The following is a 16,324-nucleotide window of genomic DNA, read 5'->3' on the forward strand; positions in this document are numbered from 1 at the left end:
GAAAACTGGGCCGATACAGTATCCATTCCAAACCCAGAACAGTCCTCTGCACAGCACAGCTGAAACAGATGGCCTGCTTGTTTCCTTCGGACATTCGGATATTTATTTTTTTCGTTTATATCGCAGGAATTGTTAATAGAGTGGAAATGGAGTAACTTAGCACAGTTTCATGGGCTAGATACTAGATGGCACTTCCCGTACCCACTGTGGCACAGAAAAGAAAAGCAGGTACCTACCTTGCCTTTAACACACAGGCTACATCCCACTAGGTGATGCAACTCCTTTTCCTTTAGTTTGGAATGTAACTTTTCCACTTATGTGTAAACAGGAGTTAGTGGAACAAAACAAGCAACAACGTCCCAGGCTCTGGTGTTACAAAGACTTTACAAACATCCATTAGTCTCTTAAAATAGTGAGGAGCCAAGCCTCACTCCTTCCCCTTAAGCTAAACCTCCACAAATCTAGTCCTTTTCTTTTTCTTTTTTTTTTTTTTTTTTTTGTAATCAGCGCGCTCAATGCTATGAAGAACAACAGGTATGATCCTATGTGAACACACTAGGTTTCCAAGTGTTAAAACCTATATTAGCATCACTGATACTATAGTTGTCCTTTGAATTAGTAGATTCCATCTGAAGCACTTGAAGGAAGACTTTAAGCCTGAACCTCAAAAGACAGCTTAAATACTTACAAAAAATTCAAATAAAGTAGCTACACCTTTTTTTTTTTTAAAGCTTATGTTTCCAAAGCAACCTCCAAAAGCTGCCTCTTTTCAGGCCAAGAGCAACGCAGCTCTTGCTTTAGAATGAGGACCCACACAAGGTGCACACACACCACTATAAGTCACAGAGCAGGAATCCCAGGAGCCCAGAACCCAGTGTCCCTGAGCACTAGATACGTGGGTGGTGCCAAACGCCACTCACACCCAGACCTATACTTAGGAAAACTTGAAGACCTTAGGAGTCTAGGGCCTGCAGCTCCATTCATCCTGCACTGATGTGCCTGTACTCCAGGTTGGACACAGCCAACAGGAAGAACCCAGCCTGTCCTCTTGGATGGTATCCAGATGGAGAAGCATGTCACAGTCAGAAGTCAACATTCTCGCAGCAGTATTTGATGAAAATAAAAGGGGTACTGGACGACCCATGGGAAAAGTTGCTTTCTGGTTTAGAGTTATGCAAACATCAAATATCAGCAGGAATCATTTCTATAGTCACTAAGCACACCTTCGACATAAAATGAATCATCCTTCTGGCACTTTTCAAGCCCCCAGAGGGAATATCTGCATGCCAAGTAAGTGTCCAAAAATGCACACATATACTTAACCTGCATCTACACAGAAGATAGAAAAGGGCTGCTATTACCCTGAACATCAAAAAGGCTTACTTACAGTAACTTCAGTTCCCTTTAAAGCTCCTTACCCAGGCTCTCTGCCTTCAACTCTGAGTCCCAGTCACATCTCTTCAGGTTTTTCACCGGATCTCAATGAAATCAAAGGGAGAAACTAAGCAGATTTTCTGGGGGCATTCTGCGCCATTGGTAACAATGGAACAACACTATAAAGATCTTGTTGAACAAGAAAGGCAATTCACCATGCAGTCCCCTAAAACGCTTGAAGCGCTCAACACACTGGCCGAGCCTTTCGGGGCGACACCAAATTACAAGCTGAACAAGCTCAATGGTTCATCTGCACCCTGCCCAGCAATTCTTGTCCTTCGGAATTAATGTTACACGAAAGGCCCAGTAGTGTACTTGCATGAGAAGAAACCTAATTTTTCTGAAAAAAAAAAAAACCGGTTTTCATTCATTTCCTACAGACGTTCCGTAAGGGCGAACGCGCCCTCACGAGGGATGTCCGCGCGTGTTCACTGTGCCTAGTGGGGCGAAACGAAGGCCAACAAACCCGCGTCGGCCCTGGAGACTGCTAAGTACGAGGCAGCGGGAAACCCACCCCCCAGGGAAGCAGTGCTTTCCGCGGAAGGAGGAGAGTCATCACACCCTGGCCCTGTTCCTCGATCCCCCAACAGCTCGCCCAGGGGCTGCTCGGGCGAGAGGGGGGCCCTCCCGCGATGCCCGGCTCCTGGCTTTCCGTGGAAGGCAGCGAACACTGAGGTTCTCCGCCCCAACAACTGCTCTCCATCTCCGCCTAAGTCGCAGCTCCGCAGTCCCGGGAGCAGTGCAGACTCCCTGGTGAACACACCCCTGCAGGCCAACGTGCCCTGAAACCCGCGGCGCCCGCAACAGGTAGGGGCAGTGGGGAAACTTACGGCAGTGGCGACTGGCCTCAGTGCACAGCTAGCTGTGTTCTTGCCTGGGTCACCCGGCCGGGAGGCGACGAAGCGGACGTCTCAGTCCTTGGGAGCCGTAGCGACTGCCCGGGCGAAAGGGGTGCGCATGAGGCGCAGGCCGTGGAGAGGAGAGGACCGTGCCCAGGGCGCTGGCTCCGGCCGGCTACAGCTGGCGGTTCGCCTTAGCCTCACGAGCTGCACACCGCAGACTCTGTCCGCTACCGGTGGAGAGTCTCCGGGGAGCGAGTCTCGGGAGGAGATGCGAGCCTGCGGCTACAGGCGCCGCGGAAGGAGGCGGGCTGGAAGTACAGCCGGGGGAGGGAGATAGAAAGCGCTCTGCGCGCCGGCGGCCGCCTGGCGTCTGGACTGGGTCTCCGCACCGCCACCGCCGCGCCGCCTCTCTGGCTGCTGGAGCAGTCTGCGCCCGGCCGCGGTGCGCCGGGCTATAAGTGGGGCGGTGCGACTGGGAGGGGAGGGGAGGAGGGGAGGGGAAAGGGTGCGTTCGCCGAGAGTGACACCAGGAGAGGGAGGGAGGGAGCGCTAGGGGGCCGCCCGCTGAGGAGAAGGAGAGAGCTGGAGAAGAGCGTTTGTTGGGGGAGTTATTAGAGAGAGGAAGCGGGGGAGGGGGCCTTGGAGAGTGGAGACAAAGCGGACACGCTATCTCTGCCATAAGCGAGCAGCTGCAGCCCTTGGGGACCGTGAGCGAAACAAGTTTTCCCAGGTCGGAGTGTCTGAACTGCTCTGGCCCAGCCAGTTTAATGGATAGCCCCGGAGCCGACCGACTCTAGGCAGGGGAGTGCAGCCCTGAGCTGTGCGCCTCGCGCTGCTTGAGCCCGGTAGATGCTTAAGAAGGGCGGCCAGGAGCTAGCTCGGGACAGCCCGCTCGCTAGGTGGGACACCTGGAGGGGAGGACAGTGTGGAGAAGAGGGGCCCAAGTTTGGACACTCCGGGGACACTGCAGGTTGGGCAAAGCCGGGCGATAGAATTTCTCGTTGGCAGGAGGGACACAGACCCAAACCCCAGGCGCTCCCCCATGGCCAGCCTCCCCAGCCCTAGTGGGTGCGGCGGCCACCTCCGGACCCTGCGCTGCGCCCGCCGGAGCCGCAGCGCCACCGGGAGCCGCGGCCGCGCTCAGTCCGCCGGGCGCGCCCACGTGCTTCGCAGCCAATCGCCGGGGCCGCTTGATTCAAAGCGAACTGCTCAAAGGAGCCGCTACGCCGCCCCCTCCCGCCCGCGATAAAGCCTCAATCACCCACTCAGAATGGACCCTTCCCGTCTTTTATCGCTCAGTTGTGCTAGTTTAGAGTTCGGCAAAGAAACGGCCCGGCGCGCACAGGTCTGAAGCGCCCCGTGCCGGGGGGAAAAAGAAGGCGATTCGAAAATAACCAGGCAGTTCGATCACCGGTTATGAAACCCATTCTCGAGCTTTGTACTTAACACTGGGAGCAAAAACATCTGTTGTTTTGGTTGGTTGGTTGGTTTGGTTTGGTTAGGATTTGGAATTAAATCCATGAACTAACTGTAGAGATTACAGTCCAGCCCGCTCGTTTTACAAGTCAGGAAACCGAGGCCCAGGTGCCTGAATTGCCCGACTCCAGGTAACACAGCCAGGTCCCCGCGCCCCTGGCCCCCAGCTTTCTTTCGGGCGCTGGTCGCAGCGATGATTCGTACCGGCCGAGGAGGCCCTGCCTGGCGCTCCCAGAGTCCGGAGACTGCTGAAGCTCGTTACTGCGATCCCACTTTTCTTCACCCGCGGTTCCTCCTGGTATTCGCGCTGAGAAATCTCGCTCCTCGCAAACAAAGAAAGACAGTGCCCTCTGAAGTCCTTTGTTAGCATTAAGTCGTCAGCCTCACCACGAGCTTTTACCAATCTGTTTCATATTTTAAATTCCTATGCAGAGTCTCAGCTCCACGCTGCTTCACGAAGCCAGAGGCGGCCGGGTCGGTTCACCGTAAGAACCACGTGGAGACTGTAGAGCGCCCGGAGCAGCCCCTGTTCCCGAAGGGGCCGTGGGTACAGTCCGGGGAGACCAAAAGAATAGAAACGCGGTGGCCACTAGAGATAGGTGCTGAAAAAATGGGAGGTGGGCATGTGTAGCTATTGCTCGTGTCATTTAAAAGGGCGCCTCTGCAGCCCGTCACAAGGTTTCGGGGAGACCGATGGGGGGGGCCTCCGGCCGCCCAGTAAAAGTACTTTGTCTGTCTAGGGGGCAGGTCAAAAGCAAGCAGGCGGGTCTTGAAGACCAAATGTTAATGTCCTCCTTTGGGAGGGAATATTCTGTTTCATTTAAGAGATTAACACTTCCTCTCAGGAAGAAGTATTTCCTTCTACCACTGTCACTTAGTCAAGTTTACCTAGAACCTCACCTAGACGACCCTGCCCAGCCCGACACCTGCACACAGCTCAGTTGTCGGGTGTGGGTTTGGTCAGAGGAGGCCGCGGGAGCGGGTCTGTGTCGGGTCTTCACCACCTGGAAACCGCAGTGTCCTTAACCAAGGGCACGGCCACGTTTTCTTCCCCTCGAAAATAGCTATGCCGAGAGGGAGGGGCGCGCCGGGGCCATTTTCCCGCCTCGGCTCTACCTCATGCAGCCCCCTTTCCGCGCTTCCAGAGAAGAGAAGGGGGAAATGCTGTGGCCTGGAAAACCTTGAAATGCATTCAGTGGCCATATGTATACATTTGCTTCATCTGCCTCACGGAGACAGTCCACGCGAGGCAGGGAAAAGAAATTGGCTCTATCAATGGGTTACAAAACTGGAAGACATTTTTCTGCTGAAAGACACAGTAACTAAACTCGCTTGGGGGGGACTGTGTGTGCTGCAGGGGAGCTCCCCCAAACCGCACACCGCACACCGGTTTGCTGGAACCCACGTGCGGCAAGTTCTCAGCCTGTGTGCAGGGTCTAATGTTTATTTCACAGCTGAAAGTGATTTGCAATTTAGCATATTTATGATCACAACACAAACCGTGTTATTTTCCAACATTTCGCAGCCGGTTCTAAAGGTAATTCTTGTCATTTCACCCCAAGGAAGAAAAAAATAGCAAGACTTCTGTCTTTGCAGGAAAAACCCTCTGGACAGGCCTGCGATCACACTGGACGGCCATCGACATAGCCCATATCTGAGTCGCAGGCGACTCAGGAAGCCCCGCAGACGCCCGTGTCATTCAGTGGCCACCACCTCACTCAAGATGTCAGGCTGGTCCTGCCAGCTCCTGGGAGCTGGTCTTCAGCTCTGCCTTGTGACACCAAACCAAGGTCTCATTTTTAATGCTATTAAGAAGCTGTGCTCATGGCTTTGGCCTTGTTATCTGTCTTAACAGCGTTACTTTGTTAGGCTGCAAAATAAGCAGCATGGGGTTAAATGTATTAGCTGCCTTCAAACCTAATTTATCTTCATTCCTTCCTAATTTACACTCGGGCTGAATTAATGAGAATGATTTAATTAACATGGTGCGACCATGGTACCAGGGACAGACTGTGGGCTAAGCAGCTGCCACCCTGCCTCCCAGGTCCCCTGCAGCCCCGCCCGCGTTTCAGACGTGTACCCACCAGTCCTCCAGAAGGGTCCTCTTTGTTCTTTGATCCACGTCCTGGGTCTGTGCGAAGAGGACGCGCAGCCTTCCTTCCTTGTGTTATTTGTGAGATGAGCTTCAAGGCTGTGGCCTTGCAGTCAGTGCGGCAGAGGGGCCGGCGGCCACCAGAGATGGGTGTTCTCCCTCCCTGGTGGTGGGGTTCGTGCTGGGAAGTGACACCCGGCCAGAGGCGACGACCCCCTGGCTTCACTCTGTGCTGGGATCGGCAGCTGTGGGAGGAAAGGAAGGGAAGCAGGACAGGCAGAGGGAGGCGCTAAGCTGGAACCAGCCTCAGCTGAGTGGGGAGCGCCCTGCGGATTGATCCCGGCGAAGGCGAGGCCAGGTTTCTGGGGTGGCGTTTTCCCAGTGTCCGAAGGCAGGCTGCCCAGGAAAGGGGCAGGGACTCGGTCAAGGCAGCCTGCTTCCAGGGGCAGTTCTGAAGGTGGGCAGCTTTGCCTCCTGCTGGCACCCCCAAAGCTGGGGGAAGAAGCCCTTGGTTCTGGCAGGAACACAGAAGTGGGGGGTCAGTGAGGTGCCCACTTCAACACCCTGCCCTCACAGAGATGCACGAACCCGGGAAAGTGAGACCCCAGCTGCTTATCGGCCTCCCCTTTCAAAAAGAGGGACGTGTACATACGGATTTTAAAGAGAAGGATAAGGAAAGAGGTCATCGATACAAAAGCTACCAGCATTGGATACGTTACTTATTTTGTTTCTGAGGTGAACAAAAGAGCTTAACTGATAGTCAGTTTTCTAAATTTTAGTTTGCCACCTTCTGCATTTATGCCTTTTTAACTGACCTTGTATTAAATATGTTACCATAAACCTTGAGAGTATTCTTTAAAAAAAGATTTTTATTTATTTTTAGAGAGAGGGGGAAGGAAGGAGAAAGACAGGGAGGGAAACATCAATGTGTGGTTGTCTCTCATGTGTTCCCTACTGGGGACCCGGCCTGCAACCCAGACATGTGCCCTGACTGGGAATCGAACCAGTGACCCTTTGGTTCCCAGGCCCCCGCTCAATCCACTGACCTACACCAGCCTGGGTGAGAGCATTCTTAAAATTGTATCCAAATCGGCTTGGTCAGATTTAAATTTTTCAGTTGCTTCCTACATTCATTACATGTATGTTATGAATTAAATTGGATGATGGTATGACTTTTACATTTCAAATTTCAATTTTTCACTGCTGAAATAGTATACAGTGGATTTTTCCATTATGACTTTTAATGGCGTGTGCCCTGCGAAAGTGTATTTGTGCCCTTCCATTGCTAAGCTCCTCCATTCAGGGCTGTCAGAGCGGGTACATTCATTCTTCCTGTGAGACTCTGACGCCTCGTCCAGCCCCGAGCCACAAGCGGCACTGCAGAGGGACACACTGTCACTTTTCCTTGGTGACTATTTATAAAATTTGGCCATTAGTAAATCAAAATGTCTAGGCTGCTCATGTCATTTCCCCCTCAGAGCCCCTGGGGACAATGACCTTCCCAGACTGTTGAAAGTCACGGATTTTAGAGTCAGGACTTTAAAGCAGGCCTTGACCATGTTCTTGCTGATTACAGAAGTGATACATGGTGCAAATTTGGGAGACACAAAAATGTAAAAGAAAAAAATTAACCGTAGCCCACCACTTGGAGAAAAGGACATTAGCCTTTAAATTCTAGTCTTTCTGTGTATACGCAGTGTTTTTATTTTTAGCATTTAAGTGCTTAAGGGCAGAGTCTCTAGAACCAAGCCTGAATTTCCGCTTATACCTTTACTGGCAGGGTGTTTGGGGGCAGGGACTGCAGTATCTTGGAGCCTTAGTTCCCCAGTTTGTAGTAGTAGACAGTGACGGTGCCCAGCTCCGAGGGCTGCCCAGCGGGTATGTAAACGATCACACACACAGAGCAGTGCCCGGCTTGTGGGAAGTTCCATGTACTGTTTGCTTTTATGATTCCTTGGTAAGCTCTTTAAGGAGAGTGGTCCTATAACCACCCCCCATAACTATATCCTAGTAACTCTCCTAAATAAAAGTGACTTGAATCCTTTTCCCAAGCCTGACTGGTGTGGCTCAGTGGGTTGGATGTGATCCCACAGACGGAAAGGTCAATGGCTCGATGCCCCGTCAGGGCACGTGCCTGCGTCGCAGGCTCGTCCCCGGCTGGTGGCGCGTGAGAGGCAGTTGATTGGTGTTTCGCTGGCACATCCACGTCTACGTTTCTCTCCCTCTTCTCTCCCTCCCTTCCCCTCACTCTAAAAATAAAAATTAAAACAATTTAAAAAATAAAACAATGAAAAAGTCCCCATTCCCATACCTGCCCAGTAGCACTTCGGCCTCGAGTGACTTCACACTCGTGGCGTGTGTGCCCGAGGCTCCGCTCTTCCCGCACACACCCAGGAACCCGCTCGCTTGTGCCGTGGCAGCTCAGGTGCGTGGGATTTGCCTTTGTCTCCCTCCATCTGTCACCGACACGGTCTTCACGTTTTGTCTTAGGGCCATCAGTCTTCAGTTGATGGTGGAGAGAGGACCCCTTACTCCCAAATGAAGAAATCACACCTGAGGCAGAAGGCCGCCGGCCGAGACAGAGCACCCGTGGAACGCAGACGCGACCGTCCCCTGCCCCACGTCCTGGAGGGCGCACTTGGTGAGAGCTCACGTCTACCAGGGTCACACCAGGCCTCCGTGGGGTTTGGCCTTTTGTGGCCCAGGGGCATCTTAGACCATCCCTCTCCTATTTTCCATGTTCTTTTGAGTGCCTGGAGGCTCCTGGATCTAAACTCTTAATTTGTTCTAAGTAATTACATTAAAGAATTGACCGTTGTTCTGAGCAGTGAAAATGAAGGTTTTGTTTGGCCTGTGTGCTTTGCTTCCAGGGCATGATGCCAAGTCTCGGAGCATGTCTGGGCATGAAGAAGGGACCAGAAGAAGGGACCTTTGTGGTCCAAGAGCTTGTACCTTTGAATGAATATTAAAAGGATTTTATGGCATTCTGCAAGCACAGACTTTACTCACTGCAAGCCATTCAGCTTCGACGGGGGTCTGCAAGCTGTGAGTTAATGTTACCAGAACGAAGGAAGAGTGGAAAAGGCAAGAGGGACGCTGATGCGTGTGCTGTCTTCAAGTTCCCAGGACCGTCCCTCCTCATCGCGGCGAAAATGCAGCGTGAGCAGGGGTAACTCCCAGACAAAGCATTCACTGGAAGATCCCAAATACAGTTGGAAGACTTGCTACTCCTTTATCGGAGGACGTGTGGGGAGCTTAGGAGGAGAGAGTAACATGTTAAAAATTATGTTTATTCAAATAGGCATAAATCAGGTTTTATATCCATAAGGGTCTGAGAAGTTGTGGTTTAGATTCCCTCAGCCGATCGCTCGATCATTTGTGCAGCAAACGGTTCTTTATCAGTGTTGCACTAATACTTGGTGCTGGGTTATTCCCCAGTCCCACTGGGGTTTTTCCAGCCTTTCACGGAGACTTTACAAGGTGCAGGGGCTTGGCTCACCGTCAGCATACATGTATTTGCATTTTGAATGCGTCTCCTTCCAACTCTGAAACCATGGAAAGAAGTCATATATATGGAAACCTGAGAGGAATGAGGAGAAAAAGAACATAAACACAGGCAGAAAAAAGAGCTCAATGTCTGTCACCCTTACTAGACTGTTAGTTCAGAGGAGAGCCAGGAGAAGGTGGGCCACCGGGGCTGTGCAATGGGCTCCCTCAATTGCTGCTTTTCGCCCAAAGACCACAAATGAAGCCATTGTTCCCTCATTAAAAACTGGCCTGTTAAAAAGCCAAGTGGCTAATGATGGCGCTGGCCACGAGGGGAGAAGGCAAACCCCACAGGCAGAAGAAGCAGGGGCGAGTGTCACCATGGGCCCTCCTTCCTCCTCGCCAAGACCTGAGTTTTACTGCCCTGTGAGGGACCACCCCAGGGGTCCCCAACACTTCCGATGCCCAGAACCCACAGGAGCACCCGGTTACACTAATTTTTCAGATAGTGGTTTTCCAGGCAGATTTTTGATCGATTTTATCAGGATGCATTTTTCTGTCTCATTTCAAAATTTCATGCATTACTTCGCATAACTTTAAAAAATATGTAAAACAGCCCTGACCCTAAAGGTTACTGTAGCTCAGTGGGTTGAGTGTGTGCCTGCAAACCAAAGGATTGTGGTTCGATTACCAGTCGCGGCACATGCCTGGGTTGCAGGCCAGTTCCCAGCAACCATACATTGATATTTCCCTCTCTCCTTCCCTTCCCCTCTAAAGATAAATAAAATCTTTAAAAAATATATGTAAAACATTTGTTATCTCGATATCTTTTGTAAATGTCCTGCTACAGACAAAAGGTTTTTTTGTTTGTTTTGTTCGTTTTTTTTCCTTGCTGGTCACTAAAAAATGGAACTGCCATCCTCAACAAAGCCAGAAATGGGACCCAGGAGCACAGGACAGAGACAGAGTTACACCAGCCACAGTGCAGAATTTGGGTGAAGCAACAGTGCCCTCCTGTGGCTACAACAAGAACCAGTTACAGAAGAAGCTGACAAAGTGCACGATGATTAAGTAGACAGCCTAGCCCGTTAACAGCACTCTGGTGTGTGCTTAAAAACTTGCCATGACAGCGCTGGCTGGTGCGGCTCAGTGGATTGAGTGCTGGCCTGCGAATTGAAAAATCGCCAGTCAGGGCACGTGCCTGGGTCCCCATTTGGGGATGTGCGAGAGGCAACCGATCAATATATCTCTTGCACATAGATGTTTCTTTCCCATTCTTTCTCCCTCTTTTCCCCTCTCTCTAAAAATAAATAAATAAAGTCTTTTAAAAAACTGCATGACAGTAGATCACATGCTGTGTTCTTATCACAATAATAATAATAATAAATAAAAACGGCAGGAGAAAACTGAGAGGTGATGGATGTGTCTGTGGCATAGACTGTGCCGATGGCTTCAGAGAGACACACTAACCCCCACACTCATAAACTGCATGCATGAAATCTTTACGGTTCCTTGCATGTCTATCATACCTCAGTAAAGCAGTTTCTTTTTTAAGTAGGAAGGTAAATAATAAAGCCAACATATTGAAAAAGTGAACACAGTCTGTAAACCCCTGTAAAGTCTTTAGAGCAGTTATAGACCCTAAAGTTTATGTCTCAAATAAGCAATGTCAAGTATAAAACGTCACATTGTTGCTCCCAGACCGCAACAATGGGATTCGATTGCTGCGCTCACTCTGCAGACCAGCGAGCAGAGGGCCCCGCGGGACCATCTGCCTCCTCGCACAGCTCAGGCGATCCCAGCGCGCCAGTCCAGTGCCACGGCTCTGCCTTTTCTGCACACAATGCTCATACACTTTGTCCTCAAGGGCTGCGGGACAGAAGCCCATTTGTCCCCCAGGGTGGTCCAGGAGCAAAGGAAAATGACTGGAGCCCCTAACATTAGTTTCATCGAGTGCTGAGCTCTCCATTCGCCCATTTCATTTAACCCCCATGGTGACCCTGAAAGACCAAAGGTGTCGTCGGGCGAAGGCAGAACCAAAGTGGTTTTCACTTCACTGGAGCTGGGTCCTAACCACAGACACGCACGGCCTCCTCTCTCTCCCCTGCCCCTCTGCCCCGGGACGTCAGCGTTGGGCACCTGGCACATGTGCAGCAAATTTACAGGAGGAGCAGAAATGAATTGCTTGGTTTGCTTTGCTCCGTGTGGGCAGGTCTGATAAAAGTGTGACAAATGAGAAGCCAGGATTAACTAACTCAAATCAAAATGTTCTTTTAAAATCCATTTTTACTTCTGAAGCATAGTTGATTAAATGTTTTACCAGATCCTTCATTCTGGCACATGATACCCACTAGAGATTGTTACATCAATTCATGAGCAAAATAATGTCTTAATCAAGTTGCTCTTTTAAAACTCGTCGAGACATAGTTTCTTCACTATGTAATGAAGCACTGTTTCCGCAGCTATGATTACATTCCAGATACTGAGAGCCACGCCTCTGCCTGCTAAAATGTCTGCAGTCCGAGTGCCGGGGGCTCCGTGTGCCCTCCAGGAAGGACTCGGAGAGAAAACACAATGAAAAGTCAAGGGAGCATTTAACGTATGACTGTATTCAGCTGTGACATTGTAGTTAAAAACCCAAGACATGAAGACTATGCTAAAGTTTGACATCTTTCTAACAGTTGCCCCTCAGTATGCAGGGGGGATTGGTTCTGGGACCCTCTGTGCACACCAAATGGAGGCTCAAGTTCCTTATATAACATGGCACAGTATTTGCATAGAACCTACACACACCTTCCCACGTCTTTAAATCATCTCTACGTTACTTATAATACCTAATACAGTGTAGCTGCTATGTAAATAGTTGTTATACTGTATTGTTTAGGGAATAATGACAAGAAAAAAGTCTGTATGTGTTCAGTTGTTCAGATGTTCATGTACATTGTAGGCCTAACCATAGAGTACGTGTTAGCAACAATGTAACTTTTTTCCAGACATTTTTGATCCACAGTTGGTTGAATATACAGATTCAACCAGGAGCTATCGAGTGCCAGCCATACTGCGCAATGGTTTCCAGGTGGGAACGATGTCAGTGAGCAGGCGTGCAGCCTCCTTGAGCATGTTACGGTGTCTTCACCAAAACGATCAAACATCGATCGTCTAGAAGCCATCTTACTAGAGTGACCAATAGAACATTTTTCCTGTACCAAACTGGAGGAAAAGGTGCTAACGACAAGGAACAGGGAGCCGCTGTCTTTCCTCTTGTCCTTCTGTGCTATTTGTGCATTCATTCATGTGCATTAATTACTTTGAGTAGTGATAGAGATTTTTAAAAGTCAACTACAAAAATAATTTTTAAAAAAACAAACACCACCACCCATTTAGTATCTCTCAGTGGATCAGAAGCGCCAGCACAGAGTGGCTCAGCTGGGCACTCGGCTCAGGGCCCCCGAGACTGCAGTCAGCATTTGGTCAGCCCCTCTCTTGTCTGGAGGCTCTGAGGAAGATCCCGCCTCATTTCAGGTTGTTGACAGGATTCAGCTCCTTGAGGCTGTACCACTGTGGTCCCATTTCCTAGACACATGACCCCCTTCATCTTCAAGGCAACGATGGTGCATCTAATCCTTCTCAAGTTTAGAGTCTCCAACTTCCCTTCTGTTGCATCTGCCTGATTTCTTCTCCTTCCTTTCTGCTTTTAAGGGCTGGTGCAATGACACTGGGACCACCTGGACAATACAGGGTCATCTCTCTATGAAAGCCAGCAGATCAACGACCTGGGTTATATGTGCAATGTCCTTTTTGCCACATCATATAATATAACCATGGGCATGACATCATAGGGCAGAGACCATGGGGGACAAAATTCTGTCTACCACACAAGCTTACTTAGGGAGATAAAATCAACAGTCCTTGGAAATGGGTTGAAGGGACAGCAATGATCTTCTGCCTCGAAGACAGATGCAGGTGGAGAGAAGTTGTAACCCAGTACCAGGCGACGGGCAACTGTTATTTGTCAGCTAGTGCCATCCTCTGTTGTGTGGGTGGCACATAATTGTGAAGAATGAGAACTGCGTCAGAGAAAGGTTGGACTGAGCTCTAGTCCCAGCTCTGTGGGGTGTTAAAACAAGACCATAGGCCAAAAATGGAGTCACCTATGCTAAGCCTCAAATAGTCAAACCAAGACTTAACTGAATTACACTTTTGGCTCTTCTAGAGATGGAATCCTAAGCCAGTCAATTAGGAATCACCTCATCAACACTCGTTAGGGCGTCTGCCTGATAGGTCCCTGCCATCACCAACCCGCCTTTCGCCTTTTGTAATGTCCTCATCGTCCCTGCTCCTCCCTGCCTGTGAAAGTCCTTCATTTTTGTAAAGCTCCTAAGAGCTCTGTGTTATTTGTTAGATTGAATGCTGCCCGACTTCAATACATTTTTGCTCAAATAAACTCTCAAAATATTTAATACGCCTCAGTTTACCTTTTAGCAGGATCCTTGAGCAGGTCAGTCCACCTCTTGAGGCCTTGGATCCCCAGTTTGTACAAGGGAGTAATTGAACAAAATACACTACAGAGTCAGCACAGAAATAGCTTCATCTCTTAAAATGATCTAATGTTTAGGTTATTTAGAATGACTTTTTCACGAAGTGATACAAAATTCTCAGGTGTCAAACAAAGTGACCATTCACAGAGGACTGCAGTTGATAAGAGTGTTTTATGCTTTGTGATGCCCTAATATCTTGGGCCAGCCAGACGCAACTAGTGGGCCCCGTTTTCCCGATGAGGAACCGAGTCAGAGAGAACCAGAACCTTGCCCGGGGCCACGCCATTGCTCAGTGGTGGTGATGCAGCCTGAACACAGGTCTTGCCGGCCTCCAGTAGAGTGTGAAGCTACCTTTGTTTTTCTCCCACTGTGTGTCCAGTCCCCAGCCCAGCACACAGTAGTCATACAAAAAATATTTGTAGAAGGACTACATAAATGGTTTAACCAATGAATGGATGACTCTTGCAACTGTCTCACAAAGACACATCCCAGGAATGCTCACTGCTCTATACTTGCTAAGACGGAAAAGTCTACCAAAGCATTTTGAATAGATTTTCAACTTGAGTGAAACCCAGATGACTTGCTTTACATTCTCTGAAAAACCCTTTTCCAGAATATTCTGCTTAATCAGAATGTCACTGGATGCCTCATGAAGTAGAACCACGTTCAGACCCTTGAATTAGAAGACAGCTCCTCCGAACCTCCAAACAAGGACCGTCATCAGCACATGATGATTCAAGTTTGCAAATGGCCTGGGTCTCCCTGGGAGCGGGGACCATTCCAGTCTCGAGCACACCAGCATCTCTGTGCTTTTCCTCTCCAGAGAAGTGTTAAATTACCCAAAGACCAAGTCTCCCAAAGGTGACAATTTATTTCTGCTCCTTGGTGATTAACGGATCTGGAAATAACCAGATGTAGGCCATGGGAAAGCCGAGCATGTCCCCCAGCAGGAAGGGTACAGCCCGCAGTGGGCTGTGAGTTCTAAGGGCTGCCACAGCCCTCCCGGCCCGGGTCAGGCAGGTGAGTCTACTCCCCAGTTCTATGTAAAACTACGCTCATGCCAGAAAAACAGGATTTTCTTTAAAAGGCTCAGCTTAACTGTATTGGCTTGATCTAATACTTAGGTCTAGAAGGAGAAGTCTACACAGAAGTTAAATTAAAGCTCACTCTCATGTCCATAGTTACTACATGTACTTGGGTGATCCATAACTACTAATTAATGCCCACACATAGTCACACCAGGAGTGTGTTGAATCCTCCCAGTCCTGCCGTGAGGCGGGTACTGCCATTGTCTCGTTCTGTGAGTGAGAAACAGGGGCGACTGTCGCCCCAGTGCCCACAGTCAGTACGTCGCAAACCCCAAGCCCCAGGCTTCTTGTTCGGAGCCAGTATTCCCCCTCACCTGTGGGCCTGCTGACCAAGCGGGACGCCCATGGTGCAGCAGGCAAGCGGCTCCTGAATGCAGAAGAGCTGCTGCCTTCCTGTGTGTTCTCGGCCAATGGACAGTAAAATTACAGCAGCTCTCAAGTTGGGGGAGATGCTGCCGAACGTTTTATATGGAAGGGGGTTCTTACACTTGGTGGTGATTACGAAGCTTTGGACACAAACTTAGAAATGCAAGAAAGGCAATTTTATTTTTCTAGAATAGAACTCAATTTTTATGAGAAGCCCCTAATCTCATAACTTTCTTGGTGGAAAGTTAATTTGCACCATTTAGCAGGGGTGTCCAACCTTTTGGCTCTGCACCACACTGGAAGAAGAGTTGTCTTGGGCCACACATTAAATACATTGTGACACGTAATCACCAAAAAATCTTATAATGAGCATGGTTTCTTTTAAAAAGATTTTATTTATTTAGCCCTCACTGGTGTGGCTCAGCAGATTGAGTGCCAGCCTTCGAACCCAAGGGTCACCAGTTTGCTGCCGGTCAGGGCACTTACCTGAGTTGTGGGCCAGGTCTCCAGTAGGGGGCGTGCGAGAGGCAACTGATAGATGCATCCCTTACACATTGATGTGTCCCTCCCTCTCTCCCTTCCTCTCTAAAAATAAAGAAATGAAATCTTTATTTAAAAAATAAGCGATTCCAGCAATTTGATCAAGTTTACTGAACTCCAATGTGTATGTTTTATCTCTTCTGGCCAAATGAACCTTCTACCGACATTTATGTACCACTAAGTTGATCTTCTATAAAAGTTTTCTTTCTTTTTTCTTTTCTTTCTTTTCTTTTCTTTCTTTCTATTACAGGACAAGCCTTTTAGTTGTTTTTACTACTCATAAAAGATTCATTTTTTAAAATTTTGCTTTCTAACTGCGCTTGTGCCTTCAATACTTTCACAACAGTTTTCTGCTCCGTGATAAGGGAAGCACGCACGGCCCTGGCACGGGCACGCTTAGCACACACAGACCCACCAGCGCCCCTGCTGGCAGGTTTCTTTAGTGTAGACAACCTGGTTAGA

The 16,324-nt window shown here is 49.4% G+C and overlaps 1 long non-coding RNA gene across 3 annotated transcripts; it reads left to right on the top strand.

The window, feature by feature from the left end:
* Window positions 1-3,809: 3,809 nt before the first annotated feature.
* Window positions 3,810-9,859, top strand: LOC128626960 (uncharacterized). Of its 3 annotated transcripts, XR_008391075.1 has the most exons (5): window positions 3,810-3,883; window positions 4,185-4,351; window positions 5,349-5,542; window positions 8,335-8,485; window positions 8,715-9,859. It is a non-coding gene; the product is annotated as an uncharacterized LOC128626960 (long non-coding RNA). The 3 variants fall into 3 exon arrangements; XR_008391076.1 differs by having other exon boundaries at window positions 8,335-9,859; XR_008391077.1 differs by having other exon boundaries at window positions 4,185-4,299; window positions 8,335-9,859.
* Window positions 9,860-16,324: the final 6,465 nt, after the last annotated feature.

The sequence above is a fragment of the Artibeus jamaicensis genome, unplaced genomic scaffold (assembly GCF_021234435.1).
Source record: "Artibeus jamaicensis isolate MK-2021 breed Jamaican fruit bat unplaced genomic scaffold, CSHL_Jam_final contig_2521, whole genome shotgun sequence".
Classification (NCBI taxonomy): domain Eukaryota; kingdom Metazoa; phylum Chordata; class Mammalia; order Chiroptera; family Phyllostomidae; genus Artibeus; species Artibeus jamaicensis.